At 40.9% G+C, this 22,682-nt stretch overlaps 1 protein-coding gene and 1 pseudogene across 2 annotated transcripts in view; one reads left to right on the plus strand and one right to left on the minus strand.

Annotated features, from left to right (window-relative positions):
- Positions 1–22,682, plus strand: part of FAF1 (Fas associated factor 1) — a 347,080-nt gene that overhangs the window by 11,106 nt on the left and 313,292 nt on the right. The gene's annotated exons all lie outside the window — the stretch shown is intronic.
- On the minus strand, positions 6,277–7,220 carry LOC103125851 (S-phase kinase-associated protein 1-like; annotated as a pseudogene). The gene has a single exon (XR_001601800.2). The product of XR_001601800.2 is annotated as an S-phase kinase-associated protein 1-like (transcript).

Here is a 22,682-nt window from a genome sequence, read left to right on the forward strand (position 1 = left end):
AGGTTCAAGCTCCTGGTCCCTACCTATGGGCAGGAGTGGGGGAAAGCTTCATAAATAGTGAAACAGTGCAGTAGGTGTGTCTCTCTCCCTTTCCACTTATCCCTTCCCTCTCAACTTCTCTGTCTCTATTAATGAAAGAAAGAAAAGAAAAAAAAAAAAGAAAAGGGAAAAATGGTCACCAGGAGCAGTGGATTTGTCATGAGTATCTGGTATAGAGGCTCATCAGTGACCATGGTGGCAGTTAAAAAAAAAATTTGTCACGCCAACAAAATATTAGTAGCTCACCTGAACCTGAATAAGTATACCTGCTTGCTTGGTCATGTGCATGGCTCAAGTTTGAGCCCCACCCACAATGCACTAGAAGTTTTGATTTTTTTGAAAAAAAAATCTTTTAAAAAATCATTTAGTGGTCCGGGAGGTGGCACAGTGATAAAACTTTGGACTCTCAAGTATGAGGTCCCGAGTTCGATCCCTGGCAGCACATGTGCCAGAATGATGTCTGTTCTTTCTCTCTCCTATCTTTCTCACAAATAAAAATAAAATCTTTAAAAAAAATCATTTAATGGGGGTGGACTAATGGTTTACAGTGCAGTTGTTGACACATGAGTACAATGTCTCATCTTTCTATTATAGATATCTGCAAAACACTTTCATCCCCAACTTAGGTCCATTTCTACCGTCATGTATCAGGACCTCAGCACCCTCCCCCACTTCCCCTTCTCCAGCTTCACTTGCTTTGCCACAGTACACCAGATGTTCTCTCTCTTATACCTGATAAAAGTTGGCTTGGAGTGGTGACCAAAAACAAACAAGCAAACGAAAAGTAGATAAATGTGTATGGGGTTGGATGGTAGCACAGCGAGTTAAGTGCACATGGAGCAAAGCACAAGGACGGGCATAAGGATACCGGTTCAAGCCCTCAGTTCCCCACTTGCAGGGGAGTCACTTCACAGGCAGTGAAGTAGGTTGCAGGTGTCTATCTCTCTCCCTCTCTGTCTCCCCCTCCTCTCTCCATTGCTCTCTCTGTCCTGTCCAACAACAATGACATCAATAACAACAATAATAACTACAACAACAATAAAACAACAAGGGCAACAAAAGGGAAAAAAAGATTATTTGAAGAAGTAGTCTAGTAAAATTAACGAGTTAATTGTACCTGCCTTGATATTTATTGTGGTTAAATAGGAATAATTGAGATAGACAGGATAGATGTCAGGTTGTAAAGAAAAGCAGAAAAATCTTTTAGGATCTTTCTCTTGTCTCTTGTCCCCCTCCCCCTTTAGTTAGAGCTTCTCCTCTATAGGCCTACCTACTTGTGTGTAGTAGAGCCTGGGTGCAAACCTAGGTCCTGCCCATGAAAAAAACCAGGCATACTTTCCAAGTGAACTATTTTGCTAGCTCAGTTATGTGTATCTTGATGGCTTTAGAGTTAAGAGTCCAGTTACCTGTATTTTAAAAAATTTTCTTCTACATTCTCTGAGCTATTATAGAACAATGTTAGAAACAATCTTGTTTTGTGAGTCGGGTGGTAGCGCAGCAAGTTAAGCACAAGGCGGTGTGAAGCACAGGGACCGGTGTAAGGATCCTGGTTCTAGCCCCCGGCTCCCCACCTTGCAAGGGAGTCGCTTCACAGGCGGTGAAGCAGGTCTGCAGGTGTCTGTCTTTCTCTCCCCCTCTCTGTCTTCCCCTTCTCTCTGTTCTATCCAACAATAACGACATCAATAACAATAATTACAACAATAAAACAACAAGGGCAACAAAAGGGAATAAATAAATAAATATTAAAAAAAAAAAAAAGAAATAATCTTGTTTCTTGGCTTCTTACTCTCTGACCGAAGGGAAAAGTAGTGGTTGAATTAATTTTTTTTTTTGCCTCCAGGGTTATTGCTGGGGCTCAGTGCCTGGAGGCCATTTTCTCCATTTTTTTTTTTTGTTGTTGTCCTTGTTGTTACCCTTGTAATTCCTGTTATTGTTGCCATTGTTGTTGGGTAGGACAGAGGGGAAGATAGAGAAGGGGAGAGAAAGACACCTCCAGACCTGCTTCACTGCTTGTGAAGCGATCCCCCATGTAGGTGGTGATCCTTAAGCCAGTCCTTGCACTTCGCGCCACGTGCTACCACCCGACACCCTGAATTAACTTTTTTGTTAAAGATTTTATTTATTTATTTATTTATTTGAAACATAGGAGGAGAGAGGGAGAACCCAGACATCACGCTGGTATATGTGCTGCCGGACCTCATGCTTGAGAGTCCGATGCTTTATCCACTACGCCACCTCCCGGACCACCTGAATTAACATTTACTTATTTATTTATTCCCTTTTGTTGCCCTTGTTGTAGTTATTATAGTTGTTATTGATGTCGTCGTTGTTGGATAGGACAGAGAGAAATCGAGAGAGGAGGGGAAGACAGAGGGGGAGAAAAAGAAAGATACCTGTAGACCTACTTTACTACCTGTGAAGTGACTCCCCTGTAGGTGGCCAGCGGTCCTTGCGTTTTGTGCCACGTGCGCCTAACCCCTAACTCCCTGAATTAACTTTTTATCTCTCCCCCTCCCCCAACAGCTCTGGTTTATTGTGGTGCTGGGGATTGAACCTGGAACTTTGGAGCCTCAGGCATGAAAGCCTTCTTGTATAACCAGAACTTTTTTTTTCAATCTTTATAAAACTTTATTTTTTTAATCTCTTTATTAGGAGAATAATGGCTCTCAGTTGATAGCAAAATATAATAATACATGCATAACATTTCCCAGTTTTCCACATAACAATTCAACCCCTACTAGGTCCGCCTGCCATCACAATCCAGGACCCGAACCCTCTCCCCCATCTCAGAGTCTTTTATTTTGGTGAAATACACCACCCAGAACTTTTTTTTTTTAAGTCAAATTAAGTTGTATCATTTGACATATAGTTAAAGTGAGATAGGGACATAATTGAATATTCTTATTTTAGATTTCATGGGGAAGGAATAATGCTTGTGATTGCATTGTTTCTGCCAGATACTATACTAGAGTTGAATTTCTTTTTTTTTTTTTTTTCTTTTTTATTTAAGAAAGGATTAATTAACAAAACCATAGGGTAGGAGGGGTACAACCCCACACAATTCCCACCGCCCAATCTCCATATCCCACCCCCTCCCCCAATAGATTTCCCATTCTCTATCCCTCTGGGAGCATGGACCCAGGGTCATTGTGGGTTGCAGAAGGTAGAAGGTCTGGCTTCTGTAATTGCTTCCCCTCTGAACATGGGCGTTGACTGGTCGGTCCATACTCCCAGTTTGCCTCTCTCTTTCCCTAGTAGGGTGGGTCTCTGGGGAAGCTGAGCTCCAGGACACATTGGTGGTGTCTTCAATCCAGGGAAGTCTGGCCGGCATCCTGATGACACCTGGAACCTGGTGACTGAAAAGAGAGTTAACATACAAAGCCAAACAAATTGTTGAGCAATCATGGACCCAAAGCTTGGAAAAGTGGAGAGGAAGTATTAGGGAGGTACTCACTGCAAACTCTAGTGTACTTCTGCTTTCTTACTTTGGTGCCATACTCCAAATAGAGTTGAATTTCTATAAGGACTCTTTGTTGATACCCATTGATAGAGCTTTCCATGGTTTCTATATATCTTGTGAACAGAAGAGACACTTTTGTTTCTGATTACTTTTTCCAGACTGTTTGTATGGCTTGGAAGATATAGTGTTTCCCTCCAGAGCAAAGGGTGGGCATGTGTAGTACCCATTTACAGATTTTTAGTTTCTTTGTACTGTGGGTTCTTGTTATTTAATGCAGTTCACCTCATGTGCAGGTGTCATTTGGCCTACTTTGTGTTGCCTTGTGGAAAATGAACTGGGGAATTGTGCAAGGAAGTACTGATATTCTGACAGCTAGTAAACTGTGATTCATAAAGTTCATTGTCTATAACCCAGGAGTGTAGGTCTTCTGCCAGTTTCATGGATGCTGGCAGCCTACCTAACTTGTTTACAAGAATGGTAAAGTCTTGAATTCTTCACTGCTCTTAACAGTTTTTAGACAACAAGGATGGGTATTAATAGACAGGTGACTTTCTGAAAGAAGAATGATGAGTACCTGAGGGGCTGATTGATTTTGATGGTAGACCATGAAAATTGACAGCAAACATACTGATCAAATTGTTAGATTTTTCACTGCTTTACTGCCTGCTAATGCTGAGATATTAGTTAGGAAGGTGGTTGTAGGTTAAGTACTAGGAAGTAGGTTCAAGGACAACTGATGGTAGGTTCCTCTGACTGTTGCTAAATCTCAATAATCCTTAAATTTCTTCTGATGAAGTAAATGCTTTTCATCAGTTTGTCAGTCACACTCAGATTCAAACTCTCTTCCCCCTTGTAATGTATTAATTAGTAGTAAAATGTCTTGCCTGGGTGAATTCTACTTCCTTTTCAGACAGACGTTTACAGACCTGTGTGCAACAACATCTGAATGTGAAAAGAGGCAAATTTGCAACCCCTGTGGGCAGAAAGCAAAGTTTTTAGAACTTTCAAGGGCTTGTGAGATGAGAGAATGGGGATATATAATGTTTCACTGCCTGGCTCTTAACTTTGGAGGAAATTTCATTTCCTAATTCATTGTGTGAAGTAAAGTTACTGACTCAGTGGAATGCTCAATGCATAGAAGTTTCCCTAAACCTGGACCTGGTTCATCAGTGGTTCAGCCAAGCAGAAATTGATTACATCTGCTTGCTTTTTACTGTTTTACTGTTCAGCTTCTGCATCAGACATTCAGATAATGAGTGTGATTTCTCTCTGCTTAGTAGAATTCAGGTTGTTTTGATAGTGCTGGCTAGTACTCTCCCTCATTAAACTTTATTTCTACTGACTCTTGGCCTGTTGCCAGTAGCTAGCTATTTGGTTATCTACTTGGAAACTTTCGACTTAGAGATTAAAGACAGCTAGTTCTCTTTGAAACTGTGAACCATGGAAACATTATAGCTATTGACTTGACCAGTCTAAATTGCTCATGTAGATGCCTATGCTATGGGCCTGGTAAATTGAAGGCCATCTAGAGTCAAGCTTCTGACTGATTGTGTATTGCCTAGAGTCATTACTGTTGCCTGCACCCACCATTGTATCATATTTAACAGCATATCAACCACCATAAACTGGGTTCAAAATAAAAGATTCTATGTTTCTGATGCAGAGTACTAATTGATGCCAGACTTGTGACTCCTGCTGAAAGTTCACTTGTCATAAAATATAAGCTATGATGCCTGGAATGTGGCATCTGCCTGCCATTGGCAGATCAAATGTTTGACTTCTGTCAGAGGTATCAGTGGTTCCTCACCGTTGTTAACTTTTATAGTTATGGTGTTGTTCTAGCCCCATTAACCGATTCTTAAACCACACATTTACAACCTTTGAAACTTATCTGTGTTGTTTCTGTACTCTGACAATGGTATATTTCTTACTGCAACAGTCATTCAGTAGTGAGTCAAGCTATTTGATGAACCTTTATACTCCCACGGGCATTTGATATGTGAGTGAATACTGGAATAGTCATAATAAGTAAGACTGGTTACTGAATTCAGCTTTCTCTCTAAAGGGATTGGTTATGTTGATCAGTTCCTGGATAATGATGAAGAAAGATGGGGTAGAAAATTACAGAGTCCTACTTTGAAAATTCAAGATTCACCCTGATCATTTTTGGTCATGGTGTTTCTTTTTTGTTCCCTCTTAGCAGCAGTCCAAGACCTGCCTTTTTCTTATACCTGTTGTGTAGCAGATTTCCAAGTGGTGGTTGGCTCAGGGAATTCAAACATAATTCTGTTTCAAACACTTGTATTATTTTGTTCAGTTGACATGGCCCTAGATTATAAGAATAATGACTATTTGATTGAGTATACTGCTTGCTGAGTCTCTCCCATCCAAATACTAGCCAAGCCCAACCCTACTTAGCTTCTGAGATCAGTTGAGGTTGGGTGTGTTCAGGGTGGTGTGGCTGGAATCTTGATGAGTCTCTATATGGTGGCCTTTATTGGGCAACAGGGGGATGTTAAGTGAGTTTCTGTAGGTTCCCCCCCCCCCCACAATTCAGTTTTATTCAAAGCAAAGAAAAAAAGAAAACTTGATCATAGTACGAAAAACTCAGCTATAAGTCTGGAATCTGTACTCAAAACTACACATGCAAAGAGGACACTATTCTGCTAATACAGTTATTTGCTGCTGCATTTGTTTACTGTTTGTCTAATATTAACAATTATAAACAGCAGTGCAACTAGTATTTGGAACAATCTTTACGGTGTTGCAGTGTCAGGCACAGCATTTCACTTCTCTTCACACCACTGGTTCTTTTTGCGTACCTGGGCTTCTACTTCTTCAGTAAAATAATTTTTTATATTGAAGGTCTTATCAATCTCCTCAGGAGTTTTCACCTTGATCATATTGGCAACAGTCTTGTATGTAACATCAAGGAGACCTTATGTTTAAGTAGTTTGCAGCTAGAATAAGTTCAAAAAGTGTTCCTTGGTCAACTTTCAGGAATTCTTGTTCCCAAACAGGGATATCATTTGTTCGATTCTCTTCATTCTCATCATCCTCAAGAGGAGGAGGAGGAGGCGGAGGAGGAGGAAGAGGGCCATCCTTGTGGTGGGTGTACCACTGAATAACTTTTTTTTTTTTTTTTTAATATTGCTGCATTAACATTTGGTAGAGGAACTGGATCATCATCTCCTTCAGCATCCATTCCCAAATCTTCCAACATGGTCTTGATAGTCACAGATTGGGAATTTCCACATCAACTTCAAATATTTCTTCATCAGAACTTTGCAACTTAGTTGAAGGCATGGTGTTGGGTCTCTAGGAGCTTTAGACATGAAAGTCCTAAGTATGAGTAGGAAGTGAATGGAAAAGGACGAAATTATATAGCCATTGCAGTGAAGCATATTGATTTTGTGGCAATGGAGTCAGAATAACAATCTATTCCTACGGAGAGAATGTTATAGATTTCATAAATTTTGGGGGAGGGAAGGAATTGGATGTTTTTTGTCTTTTAGAGCCGTACTTGAAACCTTCCTCATAAGGGAAATGTCCTGGTGCAGCTCTTCCAAACTTGTTGCATGGACATTAAATTTAATTGATTACTGGATTATTGATCACCCATTAGGTGGTCTGACTACCACTTGTCAATCTTAGTTTTACCAAAAAGTCTGTTAGAAACACCAGTGATTGATTGTACCATTCCTGTAAAATGTCTACAGGTAGCTCCTGATGTCTATCCCATATCTATCCTATAACCTGATCTAAGAGATTCTTCCAGGCAGGTTACTAGTGACCTGGACAAATGGCACAGATTGGACTGATAGTCATTGTTCAGCTTTTTAAAGACTGAGGACAAGATTCAACTATTTGAACTTAACTGAGTCCCTAAGGTGTGCCAACTGAGTGGAAGGCCATGTACTTCCCAGATTGATGTAGGTCCCACTTAGCAGGATCTAGCAATGAACAATTATAAATAACCCACACTTATAGATAGTACTTTGCCCATAGGACTGTGTTTTAACTTAAAATTACTCATTAGAAAGAGAGAGAGAAGGAGGGAGAGAGAAAAAGAACATTATTGGCAGATGTGATGCCAGGAATTGAATTCAGGACCTCATACTTGTGAGCTGAGCACTTTGTCTACTATGCCACCTCCTGGATCATGGGATTGTACAAAAGACTTAGAAAAAAAAAAAGGTTTTTTAATTTATGGAAGAGAAAAAGGAACTAGAGGGAGAGTGAGATACAGAAAGTGACAGAGATCTATCAGAGCTCTGATCTGTTCTGGCATATATAGTGCCAGAGATAGAAACTGGGGCCACAGGTATGCAAGTTGTGCGTTCTACCCACTGAGCCACTTACCTGGCTAGGACTGTACATTTTTGTGTAGTACCTGGGTATTAACTTGCCTCCTTCCTAAAAACATATACTTGGATCTCTTTAAAGAGGCACCATCATGGGTGCAGTGTAGAACTGTTCCCTCGTAATCTTACAGTCTTGTTAACTGCTATTAAATATCTTTCTCTCTCTTTATATCTGACACACACACACACACACACACACACACACACCATTAGACTTTGCAGTCTTCAGGTGACTGTGATGATAGGTGACTGTGATGATCTTTCTAAAATGAAGCTTGCAGGAGTTGGGCGATATTGCAGCGGGTTAAGTGCAGGTAGTGCCAAGCACAAGAACCAGCCTAAGGACCCCGGTTCGAGCCCTTAGCTCCCCACCATCAGGGGAGGCACTTCACAAGTGGTGAAGCAGGTCTGCAGGTGTCTATCTTTCTCTCCTCCTCTCTGTCTTCCCTTCCTCTCTCCATTTTTCTCTGTCCTATCCAACAACAATGACATCAACAACAACAACAATAATAACTACAACAATAAAACAAGAGCAACAAAAGGGAATAAATAAATAAATAATTAAATAAAAATGAAGTTAGCAAAGGTTTCTTGGGCTCACTTCTTAGAATGACAACTGACTTTCTTTGTAACATATATTTTGTAGATTTATTTATTTATATATTTATTATATTTTCCAGAGCACTGCTCAGTTCTGGCTTCTGGTGGTGCATGGATTTGAATCTGGGATTTTGGAGACTCAGGCATGAGAGTCTCTTTATATAACTCTCAGAGGGAGTTCTCTTAATTGGATGATTTGAAATTTTTTCCAGACATATTGGCTGAAGTGATCAGTGACATACCTTGACTCTGGAAAGCATTCAGGTCAGTCAGCTCACTGGCCAGAACTGCTGTGTGCAATAAACTTGCCCTAGCTTCCATGTGGGTCAAAGCAGAGTCTATATAATTGTTAATATATCCTATTGTTCCTGGATTAATGCTATGGACCAAATGCTAAGGTTAATATAGAAACTTAATTTTGGGGTGCCTGGCAGTAGTGCAGCAGGTTAAGCACACATGGTGCAAAGTGCAAGGCCTGGTGTAAGGATCCAGGTCCCTGGTTCCCCACCTGCAGGGTGGACACCTCACAAGTGGTGAAGCAGGTCTGTAGGTCTCTCTCTCTCTTTCACCCTCTCTTGATTTCTCTCTATTCTATCCAACAATGACAGCAGTAACAACAATAATAATAACTGTGATAAACAACAAGGGTAACAAAAGGGAGCCTCTAGTAGCAGTGGATTCATAGTGCAGGCACTGAGTCCCAGCCATAACCCCAGAGGCAAAAAGAAAGAAAGAAAGAAAGAAAGAAAGAAAGAAAGAAAGAAAGAAAGAAAGAAAGAAACTTAATGTCACCAGACTTTCTCAAATAGATTCTGATGGCTTAAAGAATTTCTTCTTTTTTTTTTTTTTTAAGATTTTATTTATTTATTAACAAGAAAGATAGGAGAGAGAAAGAACCAGACATCACTCTGGTACATGTGCTGCCAGGGATTAAACTCAGGACCTCATGCTTGAGAGTATAGTGCCTTAGCTACTGCGCCACCCCCTGGACCACAAGAATTTCTTCTTTTTATGTGTATATGAAAGCCTGAGGAATATGGTTAAAATCAGTTCTGAATGTGGCTTGTTTCTTGCTTTTTGGAGTCTGTTGATAACTACCTTGATACTGTATGAGATAGATTAAACAGATTCAGTCAGTGTGACTGGGAGGCATACTTAGGAGAAACTTTGCCAGCAGCGAAGATACGTTTTATGTGAAGTTGTTGGACTATAGTTGGGAGACAGTTCTCATTGTGTGTCTCACATTACTGCACATACAATGAGAAGCACTAGTTGTTCTAGACTTCATTTTCTTTTCTTTTTTTTTAAAGATTTTATTTATTTATTAATGAGAAAGATAGGAGAAGAGAGAAAGAACCAGACATCACTCTGGCACATATGCTGCTGGAGATTGAACTCAGGACCTCATGCTTAAGAGTCCAAAGTCGTATCACTGTGTGTGGGGGGGTCGCTTCACACGTGGTGAAGCAGGTTTGCAGGTGTCTTCTCTCCCCCTCTCTGTCTTCCCCACCTCTCGATTTCTTTTCTTTTCTTTTCTTTTCTTTTGAAAAAATATTTTATTTATTTATTAATGAGAAAGATAGGAGAGAGAGAACCAGACATCACTCTGGTACATGTGCTGCCGGGATTGAACTCAGGACCTCATGCTTGAGAGTCCGATGCTTTATCTACTGCACCACCTCCTGGACCACTTCTCTCGATTTCTGTCTGACCTATCCAACAACAACGACAAACAACAGGGGCAACAAAAGGGGAAAAATAGCCTCCAGGAGCAGTGGGTCCGTAGTCCCAGGGATAACCCTGGAGGCAAAAAAAAAAAAAAGAAATATTTATTTTTTTGCCACCAGGGTTATCACTGAGAATCAAGCAGACATTCCCCCCCTTTTTTTTACTTGAATAGGACAGAAAAATTGAAGCGGGGGGCGGGGGAGGGAGGAGAGAGAGGGGAGAGAAAGAGAGGGGGGGTCAGGCAGGCACCTGCAGCTCTGTAGCTCTGCAGCTCTGCAGCATCAGGGGTTTGAGGCCTGTGTCCTTATATGTGATAATGAGTGCACTCAACCCAGGTGCGCCACCATCCAGTCCCCTGGGAAGAGTTAACTTGATGAGTAAGCATGAGTAACTGAAGACAAATGTTATTTTGACAAAGAGGAACAGTCACTTTTTCCTTTGTGAACCAATATTTAAACAAAATCAGAAACCTAAAAAGGCACAGTAGAAGTATGAGGAAAAAGAAAAGGCAAATTACATAGTGCGCATACGCACACGAGTGTGAGCTTGATCTTTATTATAACAGAGCCTTGGTATATACAGGAGATGGATTTAAAGTTACATTGGGGCTTAAGTGCACATGCTGCAAAGCTCAAGGACCAGCGGAAGGATCCCGCTTCGAGCCCCCGGCTCCCCACCTGCAGGGGAGTCGCTTCACAAGGGTGAAGCAGGTCTGTAGTTGTCTTATCTTTCCCCGTCTTCCCCTCCTCTCTTCATTTCTCTCTATCTTATCCAACAACGAAGACAGACAACAATAATAATTACAACAATAAAGCAACAAGGGCAACAAAAGGGAATAAATAAATAAATTTTAAAAAACTTTAAAAAAACAATAAAGTTATATTAACTTAACATTGGTTTAGTCATCTTTTGGTTAAAGGACAGAGGTGACATATATAGCGGACCCCAGAATTCATTTCTGTATCATTCCTTTTGAATACCTTTAGTATATCTTCATAACAATAGTTGTATGGAACTCCCTTCTGGCCTGAGGACATACCACAGTTGGCATTTGTTATCCAAGGGGTAAGTATAGGACTGTAGAGTTACAGATACAGGTATACCTTACTGGTACAGTGCACATTGCAACATAACATACAGTCCAAGTGAGTTATTTTGCCTGCCCAGTAACTTTTATTTACTTATCTGTTTATTTGATAGAGATAGAGATAAATTGAGAGAGAAGGGGGAGATAGAGAAGGGGAGAGAGAGAGATACCTGTAACACTGCTTCACCACTTGTGAAACATTACCCCCCCCCCCCACACACACACACAGGTGAGTAAGGACCAAAGGCTTGAACCTGGGTCCTTGTCCATGGTAACTTGTAAGATCTATTGGGTGCACCACCACCCCTCTAATAACTTTCTAAATGCACAGTACTTCTTCTTCTAGTGTTTGCCCTTCTTCCGTAGCCAGTCAACAGCGTCAGGTTGAGCCTGATGTAAAGTTTCGAGACCTCCTTTGAATCTGGAGAGGTGGCAGTCGTTGACTATTTGGGTCATAGTCTGTCTGTAGCCTCAGGGGCAATTCAGGACGTCTCTGGCTCCCCAGCGATGGAACATAGCGGCACACCGGCCATGGCCTGTTCGATAGCGATTGAGGAGGGCCCAATCATGACGTGCTAGGTCAAAGCCGGGTTGACGCTTGCAGGGGTCTGTGATGAGGTGTTTGCTCTCGAATTCTGCTTTGATTCAGACTTGATTATTATTTAAATTTTGTTTCCTCCAGTATGCCTTCCTGAAAGGGAACATACTCCATACTTTATTTTTTCATAGACTCAGTTAATTGGAAAAGTTTTTCTGAGGTCATCTGCCATTTTGCATTTTTTTTTTTTTTTAACTGGAGTACTACTTAGCTCTGGCTTATTGTAGTGCGGGGGATTGAATTTGAGACTTTGAAGCCAGCCTCCAAAGGATGAGCCTCTTTGCATAACCATTATGCTAGCTACCCCAGACAGCAATTTATTTTTTATTTTATGTCATAAAAAATGTTGTTGGGGCCAGGCGGTGGCATACCTGATTAAGCACATAGTACATTGTGCAAGCCCCTGGTTCTCACCTGTAGGGGGAAAGACTCATGAAAAGTAAAGCAGGGCTGCAGGTGTCTTTCTGTCTCTCTACCATTCTCTTCCCTTTCTATACAATAATATATATTAAAAAATTTTTTTTTATTAATTTTTTTTATTTTTGAGAGAGATGCAGAGAGAGAGACACACACACAGAGAAACACCAGAGCACTGCTCAGCTCTGGCTTATGGTGGTGCAGGGGATTGAACCTGGGACTTAGGAGCCTCAGGCATGAGAGTGTGTTTGCATAACCATTGTGCTGTCACCCCCACCCACAGTAATATATTTTTAAAATGTTGTATTCAGGACTGGGTGGTGGTGTACCTGGTTGAGTACACATGTTACAATGCTCAAGGACCCAGGTTTGAGCCCCCAGTCCCCATCTGCAAGGGGAAAACTTTGCCAGTGATGAAGCAGTGCCACAGGTCTCTCTCTGTCTCTCTCCCTCTCTACCATCCCTCTACCCTCTCAATTTTTAGCTGTCTTTATCCAATAAATAAATAAAGGTAATAAAATAAAAAATGTTGTATTAAAATGTTATTAGTAGACTGAGTCTTTTTAGTGTTGGCATTATGATTTTACTGTTCATTAATACTTTTCAAAAATATTTGTCTCCTGAGATACTTGTTGACTGTTTCCCCAGATTTGCTTCAAGTTAATGTAAATTTGATTACATTTTAATTAAATTGAATGAAAAAGATCAAGTGACTTAGATTATTGGAATTTACTTATAAAAATGTTATTAAAGCAAAAAGAAGAGCCATATTGGTGCTTTGTATACTTAAAGTGAATTCTTTGTATTGTATAATGCATGCTATTTATATCTCTTAGGATTATAGACTGTTACTGATATTTTTAATAGTTTTTGTAGTTTATGGTTATACTGAATACTTAAATTATATTTACACTAATACTATAAAAAGTTTAAAAGTAGATATTCTTTGTATTCATTAAAGAATTTTGTAGACCTTTAAAAATGCTTTGTTGCTTGAAATACTGTAAAGTCTGCTAGCAGGAGGTATATCTCTTACCCCCTGTGCTTCTAGGCATTTTACCTGGTACATGGTAGACATGCAATTAAATTCTTTCGGTCACTTTACAAAATTATTTTTGCAATTACTGTTCCCTAAAAGACTCATGTAAAATTAGGATGTAGGAAATTCCCAGAAAGATGTATTAAATATTTGCTCCCTCTTGTGGATATAAAGGATATTGTAAGCTCTGTAATGTATCTGGTCTCTAGTTTGTTACTGGAGAAACACTAACACATACAACTTTTATTTTATTTTATTTTTTAAATGTAATTAAGTTTATTTATTTATTTATTCATGAAGATAGGCAGAGAGAGAGAGAGAGAAAGAGAAAGAACCAGACATCACTCTGGTACATGTGCTGCTGGGGACTGAACTCAGGACCTCATGCTTGAGAGTTCACTGCACCACCACCCAGACCACTATTTTATTTTATTTTATTTTATTTTATTTTATTTTATTTTATTTTATTTTATTTTATTTTATTTTATTTTATTTTATTTTTGCCTCTAGAGCTATTATTGCTGGGGCTGGATGCCTGACTATGAATCCACTGCTCCTGGAGGCCATTTCCCCCATTTTGTTGCCCTTGTTGTTATTGCTGTTGTTGCTATGTATAGGACAGAGAAATCGAGAGAGGAGGGGAGGTAGAGGGGGAGAAAAAGACACCTGCAGACCTGCTCCACTGCTTGTGAAGCGGACCCCTCCCCCCGCAGGTGGGGAGTGGGCTCAAACCAGGATCCTTATGCCTCTCTTTGCACTTCGTGTCATGTGCACTGTGCACTTAACCTGGTGCACTACCACCCAGCCTCCAAGATCTGCTTATTAATAAGAGATAGGAAGAGAGAAAGAGAATGAGGACCAGACATCACACTGGTACATGTACTGCGGGAGATTGAACTTGAAACTTCATGCTTGAGAGTCCAACACTTTATCTACTGTGCCATCTCTAGAACTGCTAACAAACAATTTTACCAACACTTTAGAAGCTCATATATACTCATATAAAACAGAGATTTGGACTGTTGAAATAGCTCACTTGAATAATGTGCTGCTCTGCCATGCATGTGACTCAAGTTTGAGCCCAGTCTCCACCACATTGAAGGGAAGCTCATGTGCTGTATGTGGTCTCTTTCATTCTCTGACTTTATGCTCTGGCTAAAAAAAGCAAAGCAAAACTAAACTAAAGAACCCAAAAATAAAACTTGGAATTTGTTCTCAACCTTCACTTTATCGAGTCCAGGATAAAATACTTGAGTAAGAACTTAGACAACAGTAGGTGTGTGTGTGTGTGTGTGTGTGTGTGTGTGTGTGTGAGAGAGAGAGAGAGAGAGAGAGAGAGGGAGAGAGAGAGACTAGACTGTCTAGACTGACTGGGGTGAACCCAGGACATGGTTGGTGCATGTGTGCTGCTTCTAAACTGTCACCAGAACTACTTCTCCTTGTTTTACGAAGTAGACTGGTGGACCAGGTGGTGGCATAACTGGTTAAGTACACACATCATAGTGAGCAATGACGCGGGTTCAAGCCTCTGGTGTCCACCTGCAGGGGGAAAGCTTCACGAGTGGTGAATAGGGATATATGTATCTCTCTGTCTCCTCTCCCCTTCTCAATTTTTCTTCTCTCTATCCAATTAAAAAAATAAAAAGAAGAAGAAGTAGAGATAAAAAGTGAACAACCAAGCATTATTCCCCCACTCTCTAGTTTTGGTCCTTGGTGCTATACATGGATGCTCCCATGAGATCAAACCCAGGACCTTGTGCTTAGACCCATGTACTCTACCCAGTGAGTTACCCCCTCACCCCCACCCACCCACCCAGATATCAGATTTATATCTGTGATCTGCTAGTGATGATATTCTGGAAAATTTATCTGGAATAAGATTCATAGGAAACTATGAATATTAACTAGAATATTCATGTATGATAGAATAGACACATTAACCACAACATCTGTAAAATCATTATTTAGAACATTCTCTTACTGGTACTAGACACCATTTTGGTCATCAGAACATGGATTGTTAAGCATGGAATAGACCAAAGTACCTGGTTTGCAAATAGTTTGGGGTGTGTGCTTTACCCAGGCAGTGGTAAAAATCTAGGGGATAATTATTGTTTTATTTAAAAAAATTATTGTTTTTTTAGATTTATTGGATAGAGAGCCAGAAATCGAGAGTAAAGGGTGCAATAGAGGAGAGAGTGGTCCGGGAAGTGGTGCAGTGGATAAAGCATCAGGCTCTCAAGTGTGAGGTCCTGAGTTCAATCCCTGGCAGTACATGTGCCAGAGTGATGTCTGGTTCTTTCTCTCTCTCCTCCTTTCTTTCTCATTAATTAGTAAATAAAATCTTAAAAAAAGGGGGGGGGGACAGACAGACACCTGCAGCCCTGCTTCACCACTTGTGAAGCTTTCCTCTTGCCGGTTCTTCTTCTAGCGTTTGCCCCTCCTGCCGGTGTGAACCGGGGACTCCAATCTGGGTCCTGTGCATTGTAACATGTTCAGTCAACCAGGTGCATCACCACCCAGACCTCTTGGTTTACTTGAGAGAGAGAGTGAGGGAAAGCTAGCTCACGATGGTGAGCCAGGTGGTGGTGGTGCAGCTTAGAAGCAGCACACATACACCAGTCACCCCAATCTATCTAAGATGCTTGACATTATATAAGAAATATATTTGTTTACAACACATCCATCCATTCATCAAGTATTAATTGAGTAACCTATTATGTGCTAGACAATTCTGTGTGTACTAAGATAATTATAACACTGACAGCAGTAATCATTGATCTCTGCAGTTCTGGTGTTTACTTTAGTGACGGAAATATGTATATAAGCAGACAATCGTAATACTATGTGATACTATTGTAAGAGTTGATAGTGTATTTATAAGGGGTTTTTTATATTTATTTAATTTATTTATTCCCTTTTGTTGCCCTTGTTGTTTTATTGTTGTAGTTATTATTGTTGTTGTCGTTGTTGGATAGGACAGAGAGAAATGGAGAGAGGGAGGGGAAGACAGAGAGGGGGAGAGAAAGATAGACACCTGCAGACCTGCTTCACCACCTGTGAAGCGACTCCCCTGCAGGTGGGGAGCCGGAGTTCGAACCAGGATCCTTATGCCTGTCCTTGTGCTTTGCGCCACCTGCGCTTAGCCCGCTGCACTACAGCCCGACTCCCAAGGGTTTTAAAATATAGTGTTAAATACTTAAAACTATTTTTTTTATCAGTTTATGGGGGTTAGTGGTTACTGTATAGTTTTTGACACATGGGCACACACTCTCTTCTCTCTTCATGTTAGATGTCTGCAAAACACTCTCACCCCAACTTGGGCCCTTTTCTACAAACCACACACCAGAACTTCAATGTCCTCTTCACTTCTTCCCTTCCCCTCTAAGAAAAGCTTTCAAAGAGATGTTATTTAAGAAACTGAAACTGGGTCATTGATTAATAGTATTTTCTTATATTAAGCTGCTGTTTGAAAAAATGTGCATGTACCTCCATTGTGGCACTGTTTTGGCATTTGTTAACCTTTATAGAATTCTGAGTAGATTGCATTGGTGCCAGATCACGTGACGGCCCATTCTAGGAAGTGGTAGAGATATGATTACCTGATAATCTACTCTGTTGTGTTTAGGTCCTCCAAATTCTCTGCTCTTGAGTAGCTCTTAATCTGAGTTCTTCATAATGTGGGAATGGCCTATCTCTCACTCTCATTTTCCCTACCAAGTCTTAATTTAACATATTTTTTTTATTTTAATAAAAGTTACTTTATTATTTTTTAAAACATTTATTTATTCCCTTTTGTTGCCCTTATTTTATTGTTGTAGTTATTCTTGTTGTTATTGTTGGATAGAACAGAGAGAAATGGAGAGAGGAGGGGCAGACAAGAGAGGGGGAGAGAAAAGATACTGCAGATCTGCTTCACTTGTAAAGTGACTCCCCTGCAGGTGGGGAGGTGGGGCCTCGAACCGGGATCCTTACTCCGGTCATGTGCTTTGTGCCACTTGTGCTTAACCTGCTGCACTACCGCCCAACTCCCTTCTTTATTTTATTTTTCTTTAAAGCTTTCTTTAAAATTTTGGTTCATGATAGGAGTGGTACATAGTCACCCATCACAGAGAGAGAAGTAGTGGTCATGTGACAGTAATTGTCACGTCAGTCATTATTTTCACCAGTAAAGTTATTTGAAAAAGAAATTATTTTTGAAAAGTCCATCCGTGTCTCATCAGTTCTTTTCTGTTCTGAAATAATTACTGTTCTCAAAAAAAAATTAACTGTTCTCATTTCGGTTATTATTGATTAGTTTTCCCTAGTTTTGAATATCATGTGTACCACATGGTATATACTCTTTTTTTTAAATTTTTTTATATTTATTTTCTCTTTTGTTACCCTTGTTTTTTTTATTGTTGTAGTTATTATTGCTGTTGTTGTTGTCATCGTTGTTGGATAGGACAGAGAGAAATGGAGAGAGAAGTGGGAGGCAGAGAGGGGGAGAGAAAGACACCTACAGACCTGTTTTACCGCTTGTGAAGCGACCCCCTTGCAGATGGGGAGCCAGGGGCTTGAACCATCATCCTTAATCCGGTCCTTGCTCATTGCACCACGTGCGCTTAACCCACTATGCTACCGCCCGACTCCCCTGTTATATACTCTTGTATTTCTTACTTGAGCTGAGTATTTTTCTAAGATTTATCCAAGGGGACCATGGGTCGAACACTTGGTTAAGTGCACATACTCTGAAACACAAGGACCCACACAAGGATCCTGGTTCGAGTTCCTGGCTCCCCATCTGCAGGAGGGTCATTTCACAAGCGATGAAGCAGGTGTGTCTTTCTCTCCCCTTCTCTGTCTTCACCTCCTCTCCCCTCTACCCCTATTAATTTCTCTTTGACCTATCCAACAACAACAACAAAAATGGAAAAAAAGATGGCCGCCAGGAGCAGTGTATTCGTGGTGAAAGCACTGAGCCCCAGTGATAACCCTGGGGGGAGGGGGAAAAGAGATTTATTCATGTTGATGCATTTCATAAAATCATTCTTTTAACTTCTGAACAATATTCTATTTTATAAATATCAGGGATCATGTATTCATTTGTTGAATACTTGGGTTGAGTGTTACTTTTTATTATTAGGAATAAATCTGATATTAATATTCTTATACACATATTCTCCCCCCCCCCAGCACTACTCACCTTTGGTTTATTGTGGTATGGGGGATTGAACCTAGGACCTTTGATGCCTCAGACATGAAAGGTTTTTTACACCATTATGGCTGCCTACCTAGGCTCCTGTATAAATCTTTATATCTGTATGTAGACATTTTATTTTTTGAGTATTTCTGTTGAGTACATAATTAGGAGTATAATTGCTGTATCCTATAATATTTGAAAAAAGTTTGCTTGGAGTGGTGAGACACTGGCAGTGACCTTCCCCCTAGAAAAAAATTTAGCATAGAAAACGTTATGTAGACAGATTGTGTTGTATTATCCAGATGGATCAATTTTAATCACAAACACCTTTGTAAGAATTTGGCAAGAATAAAATATAGAGAGATTCCACAAGAAAAGCAGAGAGACAAAAGATTATGAAAATGAGGCCAGGAGCCAAAGATTGAAGACAGCCTCCAGAAGCTTAAATCTTCTGGAAGTAAGTAAACATTTTCTTCCAAAGCCTCTTCTTCTTCTTCTTCTAGCGTTTGCCCTTCTTCCGTAGCCAGTCAACAGCATCAGGTTGAGCCTGATGTAAAGTTTCGAGACCTCCTTTGAATCTGGAGAGGTGGCAGTCGTTGACTATGTGGGTCATAGTCTGTCTGTAGCCGCAGGGGCAGTTCGGGTCGTCTCTGGCTCCCCAGCGATGGAACATAGCGGCGCACCGGCCATGGCCTGTTCGATAGCGATTGAGTAGGGCCCAATCATAAGGTGCTAGGTCAAAGCCGGGTTGACGCTTGCAGGGGTCAGTGATGAGGTATTTGTTCTTTACCTCAGCTGACTGCCAGCTCTCTTTCCAAGAGACTGGAACAGAGAAGTTCAGTGTAGGCGTAGGGGACCAGATTGGGTGACGAGATGTCAAGCATTGAACAGGGTGGGCGAAGATATCCGCATATATTGGCAGGTCCGGTCGAGCATAGACGTGGGAAATGAACTTAGATGATGCCGCATCCCGACGAATATCTGCCGGGGCGATGTTGCTAAGAACTGGCAGCCATGGAACCCGGGTGGAATGGATGGTTCCAGAAATTATCCTCATGGAGGAATATAATTTGGAATCGACCAAGTGGACATGGGGGCTACGGAACCATACTGGGGCACAGTATTCTGCAGTGGAATAGCATAATGCCAGAGATGATGATCGTAGTGTGGAAGCGCTCCATGAGGAGCTGGCCAGTCTTGCAATGATGTTATTCCTCGCGCCCACCTTTGCTGCAGTTTTTATGAGATGTTCGTGAAATGACAGAGTGCGATCGAGAGTAACGCCAAGATAGACTGGCTGGGCTTCATGCCGGATTCTCGTATCGCCAAGCTGCACATTAAGCTCACGCGAGGCCAAGGCATGGTGTAGATGGAAAACAGATGATACCGTTTTAGCAGTGCTAGGGATTAGTCGCCATTTTTTACAGTAATCAGATATCAGAGACATGTCTTTCGTGAGTGTTTCCTCGAGGATGTCGAACTTTGATGCCTGAGTTGCACAGCAGATGTCATCGGCGTAAATGAACTTCCTTGAAGAAGTTTCTGGGAGGTCATTGATGTAAATATTAAATAGCGTAGGAGCCAGAACAGAGCCCTGGGGGAGGCCACTTGAGACAAGTCTCCATCTGCTAGACTTGTCACCCAGATGTACCCGGATGTACCCAAAGCCTCTTGAAGTAAAGCAACCCTGATGACACCCATTTTAGGACTTCTAACCTCTAGTACCATAACAATTTATGTTTCTGTCAGGACGTTTTGTTAAAGTAATTAACTAGGAGTTACAACAGTAAATTGAAAGTTTCTATAGTGTCATTCTTATGCTGCTTGTTCTCCCTGGGTAATAATTCAGCATTTATTGAGAAACAAAGTTATAGGGTAGAAAGAGTTCTTTTAGCTTTGGAGTTTTAATCTGAGTTACTACCATGATGATCCTGGGCAAGTTGATTAATCTTAAAACTTCTGTGTCTCATTGTTAAAGTGGACTTAATATCTCATAGGATTGTTGAGATGATTAACTGAGATAAGATAAATTGGTTGGCTCATAATAAATAACTTACTGTTTGATTTTTATGTTTAAGGATTTTAATGGAAATAATAGAGGGTTATTGAGAGGACTAAAAGATAATATAAATCGCTTGGTTCCAAATAAATACCTTATTGTTAACTCCTAATGTGTAAGAGTTTTATGTTGGGAGTATCAAATTTGAGTGTTCTCCATTGACTTCATTTCCCTGGTTTGAGAATTATATTACTTAAGTGTTCATTGCTGAGTTCATAGTTAACTGTTAATAACTTATGCTAGGTTTTAAGGTAAAATGAGAAGAAAAGAATTGCTGTTGGGAGTCAGGCAGTAGCGCAGCGGGTTAAGCGCATGTGGCGCAAAGCGCAAGGACCGGCATAAGAATCCCGGTTCGAGCCCCTGGCTCCCCACCTGCAGGGGAGTCGCTTCACAGGTGGTGAAGCAGGTCTGCAGGTGTCTGTCTTTCTCTCCCCCTCTCTGTCTTCCCCTCCTTTCTCCATTTCTCTCTGTCCTATCCAACAATGAACAACGTCAATAACAACAACAATAATAACTACATCAATAAAAAAAAAGCAACATGGGCAACAAAAGGGAATAAATAAATAAATAAATAAAAAGAATTGCTGTTGTTGGATAGGACAGAGAGAAATCGAGAGAGGAGGGGAAGACAGACACTTGCAGACCTCCATGTGCCCTTAACCCGCTGCACTACTACCTGGCCCCCTAGAAGAAATTAATTAAGGCAGGCATCTCTATGTCTGCTTGAAAAGGCTGTGAGTTATCTTACTAGAATCCTAGTCTTTTTGTTTCTTGGAAAGTACCACATGGCCCCTGGTAAATGACATTTTAACCGGATATAGATTTTAGAGATGGAAAGTTTGTCATATTTTTGGAGTTGCAGGATAAAATCTTGGACTGTATGATCATGAACTTATGAGTCTGATGTATCTGCCTCTGGAATAATGTCTAATAAAATAATGTGTGGATTCAGAGAAGCAATCAAGACAACGAACATTCACATAGATACATACCTAGAGAGACAAGACATTATTCTTAAACATATAGCAAATTCAGTACTATCTAACGTGTAAGACTCTGAATTCGTCCCGCTTCCCCAGAGCCCTGCCCCACTAGGGAAAGAGAGAGAGACAGGCTGGGGGTATGGATCGACCTGTCAACCTTCATGTCCAGTGGGTAAGCAATTACAGAAGCCAGACCTTCCACCTTCTGCACCCCACAATGACCTTGGGTCTGTACTCTCAGAAGGATAAAGAATAGGAAAACTATCGGGATGGGATACGGAGTTCTGATGGTGGAAATTGTGTGGAGTTGTACTCCTCTTATGGCTATGTCAGTATTTCCTTTTTTTAAAATTTAATTATTTATTTAAGAAAGGCGACATTAACAAAACTGGAGAATAGGAGGGGTACAACTCCACACAATTCCCACCACCCGATCTCCATATCCCATCCTTTCCTCTGATAGCTTTCCTATTCTCTGTCCCTCTGGGAGTATGGACCCAGGGTCATTGTGGGTTGCAGAAGGTGCAAGGTCTGGCTTCTGTAATTGCTTCCCCACTGAACATGGGCGTTGACTGGTCGGTCCATACTCCCAGTCTGCCTCTCTCTTTCCCTAGTAGGATGGGTCTCTGGGGAAGCGGGGCTCCAGGACACATTGGTGGGGTCTTCAGTCCAGGGAAGTCTGGTTGGCATCCTGCTGGCCTCTGGAACCTGGTGGCTGAAAAGAGAGTTAACATACAAAGCCAAACAAATTGTTGAACAATTATGGGCCTAAAGGCTGGAATAGTGCAGATGGAAGTGTTGGGAGGTACTCACTGTAGACTCTTGTGTACTTCTGCTTTCAGGTATATATTTTACCCTAGTTTATGGATACGTGTGAACATGTGCTCTATCTCAGGGGACCTGGACTCTATCTAGCTTTTGGGACTTTGTTAGGAAGTGAACCACCTGGAATGGGATTAGAGAATACTATGAAAGGAAAGGTCTCATCCGAGTAATGAAGCTGAAGGGTTATCATTCCACATCTGACATGTCTGGACACAATCTGAAGTGAATGAAGCATGCTGGGGTGGCACTTGTTGGGTTGATTAGGTTGCGATCGGTGGATGCAATATTATTTGATATGCAT

This window comes from Erinaceus europaeus, chromosome 13 (genome assembly GCF_950295315.1).
Source record: "Erinaceus europaeus chromosome 13, mEriEur2.1, whole genome shotgun sequence".
In the NCBI taxonomy this organism is placed as follows: Eukaryota; Metazoa; Chordata; class Mammalia; order Eulipotyphla; family Erinaceidae; genus Erinaceus; species Erinaceus europaeus.